This window comes from Lactuca saligna, chromosome 9 (assembly GCF_052625555.1).
Source record: "Lactuca saligna cultivar CGN05327 chromosome 9, ASM5262555v1, whole genome shotgun sequence".
In the NCBI taxonomy this organism is placed as follows: domain Eukaryota; kingdom Viridiplantae; phylum Streptophyta; class Magnoliopsida; order Asterales; family Asteraceae; genus Lactuca; species Lactuca saligna.
Window position 1 is genome coordinate 8,876,382 of NC_136425.1, and position 10,120 is coordinate 8,886,501.

Below are 10,120 nucleotides of genomic sequence, written 5' to 3' on the forward strand. Positions count from 1 at the left end.
TTATGTTGCTATTTTATGCATTTTGAGTCCTTGTACCTACTCATCAAATCACACACAATAATATGTTTTATAACAACAAGTACTGGTGCGTTTACATATTATCAATGCGCAACCGACTTGCAGAATACAACTTACACATCTCGGTTTTAAGAATATAAGATATTATCGTCTCACCAATCACTCGAGATAAAATCCATGAAGCGATCCAAGTGAGCGTGGGTTTAATCCAACACTCTAATCTTATAGCAGCACTCATGAACTCTGTAACAAACTTGTGCTATGTCTAAAGGCTTTAGACAATCTACAGACGAAACATGACAGTCTTCATTCATACCTACTTCCAAAGTATGAGCGACTGTGGAGGGTTTGAATAATCTTATTATTCGGGAAGTCAAAACCATATATATATATATATATATATATATATATATATATATATATATATATATATATATCAATTTAATTAGTATTATTCAAATATTGAAAAACGAAACTAATTTGGTTCTGTTAGTGGCCGGAGAGAACCTATTTACTCAATTGATTACTTTAACTTTAGCACTTGTAGGATTATCATTTTTATATAGGGTGTTGTTATTAAGACAAGTCTTAGACACCTTATCAACATTTTTATTAAAAGTCAACCTATAATAAATTATTTATAATTTAATTTTCCGAAAACAATGCAAAATCAAATAGGATGTCTAAATGGAAAAATATGGTATCTTTTTAACCGACCCATTTTGTATATTACATGTAATGATTTCTAAATGACACAAAGAGATACTAGAATAGTAGTGTATATGAATATCCCCTTTGGATGACTAAAATATAGGTGTTAACTGATTTGTTTTTAAGAAAAACCATTTTAAAATTACTATATATGGGTTCAAAATGATGAGTGTATCTTTCATTTTTTGCGCCGAGCCAATAATACCACTATGACAGTTCAATTTGGTTATTTTGTGCGATCTAATTTACTATATTAAATTTAACACTTAACAACACATCGCACGTCAATTCTAAGGTACTGTTTGTTTTTCGGAAAAAACCTCTTCAAACCTCTTACTGCTACGCGACGCAGCACACGCGCAGCACTTTTCATCTCGCAGCTGTTTGTTTTTTAGAAGTCTTCTGAGTCAAAAACCTCTGCGCGTGCTCTGTTTGGCGCAACACTTGTACTGCCTCTTCCAACCTCTTCCAACCTCTTCTTCTTCTTTTTTTATTGTTAAAATTTTGATTATATGTTATTAAAATTTTGTTTCACATTTTTTTCCCTTTTTTTTTCGTTTATTCTTATTGAATTTATTTTTTATTTTTTTTTATATTCAATAATGATAATTTCTTGATGAAATATCATTATTTTTTACTGAAAATATCTTTATTTTTTGTTGAAATATCATTCTTTTTTACTGAAATATTATTCATTTTTACCGAAATGTTATACATTATTAAATTTTACGTATTAAAAAGCTATTTTCGGTTTATAAAATTAGTTTATTTTATTTTTTTAATATCTGCAGATGTTAAAAATACAAACACGCTTCTTATTATAGTCTGCAGCCGTTTGGTCCACCTCTTCTACTGCAGAGGGTTGCAGAAGTGGTCCGCAGACTTCATGAATTTTTGCTTCAGAAAATCAAACAGCACCTAAATGATAGTTGGAGCCTTTTCCTTTTGACTATTTTTAAAATCTTGTTTGAGGTACACGCTTGGGTGATCTGAGTGGGAGGATAAATTTGGATTAGAGGGTGGTGCGTGACAAAACAAAACCCAAGAGACATAAAAGAGAAAGAAAGTAAGAAAAATGATTTTTAAGAGAAAACATCTCCAAGTCCGAGGTTTGTAAGGGAGCTGCTTCGTTAACATTAACCTATTTTGGGAATGTTGGATATTCGAACCCCGAGGCGCGTATTTCACGCATCCATGCACCCAACAGACCTATATATATATATATATATATATATATATATATATATATATATATATATATATATATATATATATATATATATATATATAAAGGATTCGACTATCTTTGTTTTATGTTTGGTATTCGAAAAAAAAAGGATCAATCCAGTCGTATGACCTCTACGTAGGCCGTCTGGTACATCCGGAACAAAAGCTTCCGTGGTCTAACTGGCCACGAACCACATTCGTGCACACCGTACCACTGCCTCGTGGTGGCTTGTGGTCGTGGCGGTTCATGTTGGGGACGACGAAGGCGGACGACCAATCAGGTCTCTTCTCCTCTCTACTTCTTTTCTCTTCCTATCTTCTTGAATTCTTCTTTCTTGCAGACCATGAGGGAGTGACCATCCCATTAGGTTGAGGAATAGTTGTGGTGGTGACGTGGAGGTTGAAGACGGTGGTGGTCGTGAAGACCATAGCGGATGGTCTAATATAGACCCTATTACAACCAGATTCGGTATACGTGGTAAGCAAAAAATGGTATACTGAAAATAACTATTAAAATAGTTATGCTTTGGTCTATATGGTTTCTAAATTTTACCAATATAGTTTATGTTGGAAATAATTAAGGAATAGCAAGGTTGTCTATTTTTCTCAAGGAAACGAGGGAAAATTAAGTAATCTAATAATTTTTTTGGGTTTTTTTTAAAGAACTAACTAATATATATATATATATATATATATATATATATATATATATATATATATATATATATATATATATATATATATATTAGATATATATATATATATATATATATATATATATATATATATGAAAACTAACTATTTGGTTCGGAATGGGTCATTTCAGACTCGAAAACCGGTCCAAACCCAATATCGTAGCCCAAATGTATATATATATGGGTCTCACACATAAAAAATCTGGAATTTGCGTTCCGGAATTTGCAGACCCAAAACACGATCTACCCGTATTTCGGATCAAAATTTCAGCATAGTTTCGTCAAACCAAGTAAGTTTCACACTCTAAGTTACTTTGCATTTGATTTTCTAAAACGATTTACCTATTCTAGAATTGTCGAGAATGATCCGGAATATGAGGAACAACTCTGAAATATCCGAATTATTTATTTGTAGTCTTTTTACCATTATACGTGTATGAATATCATGTAAGTACCTTGTAATGTATTTCAGATCGGTTGTTTTAGTCCAGAATTAAGTATTGTAAGGGTTCCAGAATGGTAATGTAGGTTCGGAACCTGATGAACTATCCCGAAATAACTATACTTATAATTTTTTTTTCTAAGTATTGTTTAATAACTCATGTCAGTCCAAAGACGAGTTTGCGTGGATGTTAAAAAAATGGGTTTTACAAACGACAAAGGTGTATTCCATTTATATGAGATTTCGGTAAGGGTGAGCAAAAACCGCACCACAACTAAAATTAACCGTGAAAACCGCATACCGATTAACCGCAACCGTAATAAAAACCGATGATGAGGTTCTCTGTTTTTCAAAAACAGCAAATTTGCGATGCGGTGCGATTATTAGTTTTCAAAACCGCAAAAAAAAAAAAAAAAAAAAAAAAAAGCACCGCACTGTATATTTATATATATATATATATATATATATATATATATATATATATATATATATATATATATATATATATATATGTTATTTATTAATATATTAAATATTAAAAATAAGATAAGTTTTATGAATTAAATTAAAGAATGATAAAATTCTAGAAGACAAAAGTGTTAATTTTTTTTTCATATGTTTAACTTTGGAAAATTGTGAAATTTGACAATTTAAAGATATTTATTGTTAATTACTAGTGATTTAAAGTTTTTAAGATATTAATTGTTTGTAATTTAAGTTAATTGTTTTATACCTTATGGCTTTTTATTATTACAAGTAATATGTTTAAACTATTAAAATTGTTTGAACTCTAAAGTGTGGTTAAAAACCACACAAAATCCATGCGGTTAATAATCGAAACCACAAAAACAAAACAACACCGCAAAAGTAACCGCTTAATCGCACCGTAAAAATAATTGTACCAAGCGGTTTTGAAAATGGATTAACCGCATTTGCGGTCAGTGGTGAGGTTTTGACCAATAACCGCACCGAACCGCACCATGCTCACCCCAAGCTTTTGGAATTGCGGCTGGTAAAGGTAAAATCGAAAAACAATAACTTTATAATTTTAGTTTATTTTTACGGTAATGTATTAAAATGTTCTTGGAATTGTGTTTTTGCAAATAAAATACGAAGATGTTGAGTTTCAAAATAAGATAAAAAATAAACCAACAAAGGCACTCTTAAAATTAAGAAATATATCATAAGCGATGTTAAAACTTAAATTGAAAGCAGATAGGACTCCGTAAGATAACACCATAGCAAATACAGAAAAAATTGTTATGATAGACTAGTTGCAATTATGTGTGTGTGTGTGTTTTTTTTTTGGTTATGGACATGTTTCACCAAGTATTTATTATTATTATTAAATACTTTTATGTACATTGGTTTTTAAACAACATATTAATATAATTTAGGTATATTCTATTTTCAGTCTCCAACATCTAGTGGCTCGAATGACAATGATGAGTTGCATATAGAGTATGTTATACCACGTCTTAAAGACAAGCAACAACGACTTGTTGATATGAATGAATTAGAAATGATTTGTAATTATCAAAATGCTAAACGACGAATGATAATATTGGAAATCCCATTACCGCCTTCACCGGCTGAGGAACGGAGAGAAGTTGCATCGTATAACATGCAAATGCTCCCCATTACCATGTCTAAAGATATACGACAATTGTGAACACAATGGACATTATTGAAGAAACACGTAGGATAACTCTAATAACAGAAGATCGAGTCGAATTGACTGATAATGGTTTCAAACTAATCGGGACCTACATGGAATTGTTTGAAAATCATGTAGACACTACAAGTTTGCATCGGATGCAAGTTTCTGGTTATCGGCCATAAATATAATCTAATTTTAAATATGGATATTGTAATTTTTTTTTTCAAACTGAATTATGTAAAATGAACGGTATGATTATCTAAAATGACTATTATCCTTTTTTTAATTAACATTATTGCAAAGAGCGTTAAAAATCCTAATACATACTTAGATTAGTTTTCACAAATTAGGAAATTGTAAGGGATGCACATTTTGTTCCCGATCAATAAAATATCCCCTCATTCTAACATCTGTTAGATGGTCTTGTTCTGCATGAAGGTTATTGATCTCTACATTTGCATTTTCAATCCACTTCTTAACTTGTTACACTTCTTTTATAACATCAACAACCCATTTTTCTTTTTCATTTACTTGTTCCACTAGATCGTCTGCACGTTGATTTAGCGTGCGACTTCTTTCAGAGTCCCTTTTGTTTGGTTCTTAAGCAGCCTTCATAGCTTCAAAAACATCATCAGGCATTTTATCGGGGAGTGTGAAATCTTGGGCCTTCTGAAAACAGGTTATTATATGAACAAACATAACGATCTTCTTTTTCACAATGCCAAAGGCCATCGTGACATGAACTCATTCCAAATTTTTTTCAACATTGAGGATGCATGCTACGTGCATTTTAACGTCCAAAAGCAATGTCCGAAACAAGTGTCTTAAACAACCATTCCGGAAAGTGGCTCTGAAATGAGGGTCTGAAATACTGTATGGAATATGACATTTACTGTTCGGAATGACTACACATACTGTCAAGAATCTATGACTTTTACTGGTGGGAAATGACAACACATATGTCAGGAATCTATGACGGTTACATACAAAAGCAATGTCCGGAACAAGGGTTCGAAATAGTCGGTCCGGAACGTGGCTCCAGAATGAGTGTTCGAAATATTGTCAGGAATCTATGACATTTAACGTTCGGAATGATTACACATATGTCACGAATCTATAACTTTTACTATTCAGAATGACTACACATATGTTAGGAATCAATGACAATTATTGTTCCGAATTTGGGGTCCGAAATAGCAATTTCGGAATGTGGCTCCAAAATGTGTTTCTCGAATAGTGTCATGAATCATAACCATAGTAAATGTCATTATATAAAGGAATTCAAGCATCCAAACTCTTTACCATGTTAATTACTACCAAAATTAATTTCTCATAATCCAAAGAAATGACATACTACGATTGTGGCTCTCAAGGTATTATAATGACATCAACGACTAGAAATAACCATGAACGACTTTTTTATGCTTGTCCCAAATAGGTATGTGGGTTATCCTTTTATTATTTTTCTTTGAATTATTATTAGTTTACACAATATATGTCATGTGTTTGATCTTAAATTTTCAGGGACCACGGTGTGGGTTTATCTGTTGGGTTGACAAAGCAAAATACAATAATTCATTGATAATCAGTAGCTTATTTCGATCGTAGAAGAAAATTAAAACCAAAAATATGCACTTGAAGATAACGTTAATTTGTAGTTAGATTTACTTTTTTGGAATTGTTGTGTACAAGTTGTAAGCTTTATGTTCACCAGCTAAGTTTCTGTAACGCTTATTAATATTTTTAATATGTAATGTTTGCTTGTGTAACGTCCCGATGTCGAGGTAATTTCAATTTCAACCATATGTTTGAGTAATATTGTATTTTAGCCCTTGGGTTTGAATGGATTGCAAAATAGACCATAGTTGCAATATGGTAATTTTGTCCAGGAGTAGTACGCTGAGTGTACATTGTGTACACTAGGCGTATGCTCGCCCGAGTACGTTGGGCATACACCTCGTACGCTGGGCATACGTGAAGAATGTACAAACCCTTACTTTTAGGGTTTGGTCCATACTAAAACACCATTATAGCCTTATTTCTCATTTCTTCATTAGCCTCCCTCTGTGAAAAACGACCCCAAGCAAACCCTAAGTGAGAAGAGTACATTTTGAGCTTATTAGAGTGTTTTGGTGGTGTTCTTGAAGAAGAAGAAGATGGTGAGAAGAGCTTGGAGCTTTGAAGTATCTTGGATCTGAAATTATCTTCTTGTTAGCAACCTCTAGGTAGTATAATATTCACAACTTGATCACTCCATCTTATAGATCTAGACATTTCTTCATTTATGGCACTTTTGGTCCCAAATAGTGTGATTCTTGAGCATGTCATGCTCTTGACTTAATAAGTCGTCCTTTCAGACCTTATGAGGGGGTCTTAAGTCACAAAAATGTGGTCTTTATGGTTAGTTTTGCTCCATGCATGCTATAGAAGGTCTTAATGCATTAAGATGTTGAGATTTTGTGTATTAAGCACTTCATGGGAATGCAAAGTCATAAAGTTGGAAACTTTATGACTCTTGAGTGTATTTTGGCTTTGGATCTTACTTTGGACATGGATATTTGGAGTATTAAGCTCATAATAGGGAAATGTCTGAATTGACGCGTACGTTGGGCGTACCAAGTGGTTCATTGTGCGTACGCGGTCAGCATATCGTAATCTGGTCAAAAACCGAGCACGCCCAACGTACTCAGCTGGGTCGACTCGGTCGGCTTGGCTCTGTTTGGTTGACTCAACTAGGTGTTGACTTGACTTTTGACCGTTGACCTGATTTGACCAAGAGTATTTTGGGGAAAATATTGTTAATGGATGATGCTTTGACATTTAGGATTTGGGTTAAGCCGGTATTTAGGAGTAGAGTACTGATCAGCTATTCGTTAGATTATGAGGTGAGTTTTCCTCACTGTACTCGTGGGTCAAAGGCACCAAGATTGGCCCAATTGTAATGTTATCATGATATACCTTGATTGATGATATGCTGAGTATGGGGTAGATCTATATAATTATATGATAACTGCTGATATGCGTAGACCGGTAGATCTGCATGACTACCTGTGATTTCTGTCTATACGATTATCTATCTTTTGAATATATTTGTTATATATTATATGTCGACATATTGTGTTGGATTGAGACTTTACTGCTATTTGCATGAGTCAACAGACCGAGGGTATTTCAGTCCGATGACTGAGCGGAACCGAGGGTATTCCAGTCTGATGACTGAGTGGGCCCGTTGTACATTAGTATTCCAGTCCGATGACTGAGTGGACATGTGTGTTGGCATTCCAGTTTGATGATTGATTGGGCAACGGGTAATCCAGCCTGATGGTTGTGGACCCGTGAGTATTCCAGTCCAATGACTGATTGGACCCAACATGCTTGTTTGTATACGATATGTGTACTGTGTGTTGGTACCTTGGCGGAACTCACTAAGCGTTGGCTTACAATTTTAGTTTTGTTTCAGGTACTTCTGAGGACCGTGGCAAGGCGAAGATGTGACCGTACACAACCTTGGATTTTATGTTGTTGGTCTTGGGAGACTCCGATTATAAATAATGTTTTGGAAACAATGGTTTTGTAAACACCTTTATAATTAAATGGGTTGTTTTGAAAAGTTTAAATTGTTTGTGATTTTTGAGATGTTACAACTTGTTTGTTAGTATGACTATGGTACTTGTAAATTATGTTTTTTCTATCTATGTAATATGTAACAAATATTAGGGCAATAAGAATATTTTTCATGACACATTGCAAATCAATTACAAACATAATCAATTGCAATTACATTGGTAATAAAACTGGCATAAAAGGGTCTGGTATTTCCCATTCTGATGGATGGGAAAGACGGTGCACAATTTGTATCTGGTAAGCAGTCTGAAACGCATCAGCCCGATAATATATTTGAACCATTTCATGTAATTCATGGATGTTTGAATGATGTGACGCCGCAATAGCATGATCGCACACTATACCCAAACTGCGCCATTTCCCACATGAACATGTATGACGGTTCAGATCAACAACACAAGTTTTTTTTAAATCAAAAACTCGATAAATGTCAAATGGGAGCGGAGATGGGATCTCTGGCGGGATCTTTATTACTTGCCACCTAACAGACTTTTTCATCATTTTATGAAGCAACATTTCAGCATATAGGGTGAGTCAGGTAGTCAAACCCCCTAAAAAGTAAATATGATAAAATATGGTTCTTGTACAAGTAATTATATATATTTAATATTTCACCTGGTATTTTACCTGCCATTAAACTGCGTTCAACGAAAGTCCGTTGAATGTAGTCTGGAATTTCCTCGGTAAGCATTATTATCGGTACATTGCGTTGATTTACCAAAAACACCGAAAAAAATTGGGGAACATCAATTTTGACTATTATCCAACGGATGTTAGGGAAATATGCTCTTTCCCATTTCACATGAACGATGTTGGCAAGCACTTCATAAGCATCAAGGGTCAGCCGATGAAAGTTTTCTTCAAAATTATACATAACATGTGAGTTGGATGTCATCCATAACAAAGGTTGTAATGTTCTACCGGATACGTCTCTTATGCGCATATACTTGAACACACTTTTAGAAGTATACCCATGATAAGAATCAGTAAATACATGTTCTATACAAGAACTAACGACACCGTCCATATTTATTATGAACAATACTTCCTTACCCTGTCTCAGAGCTTCTTTTAACCTCATAAGGAACCAGGTAGAAGAGTAGAGATTATTTTCCACGGCCATAAAATGCTATAGGGAGGGTATGGTTGTTCCCATCGATAGCAATCGCTACAAATATTGTTTTTAGGTAGTCCCCTCTAAGAAGGACACTACCTATGAAAATGGCAGACAAGAAGCAACCTTTGAATGCATGGACCTATATATTTTTTTGGAACAAAAACGAATTAATTTAGATGTAGAAACATTATCAATTTTAAAGAAACAGTAGAAAAGTGAAAAAAACATATATACCACCCATCCAATAGCTACAAAACAATCTTTGAAACGATCCATCAAATCAAATTTGATGTGAGTGTAACTATACGGTTTAGTTCGTCTAACGCTTTGAAGGTAAACAGGCAGGTTGTTGAAGCTTTCTTCGTGCCGACTCCCAGAGAAACTCATTTTGAAGCAATTATAAGAGAAAATTACGAATTACTTGGTTGAAAGTAAGGTTCTAAGCAGATGTAGACACACACACATACACACATACACACACACACACATATATATATATATATGTGTGTGTGTGTGTGTATATATATATATATATATATATATATATATATATATATATATATAGGAGACGAAAAAAACTAAGGTTATAATCTTGAATAGGAACTCCGGAAAGAAACTTCGGAACG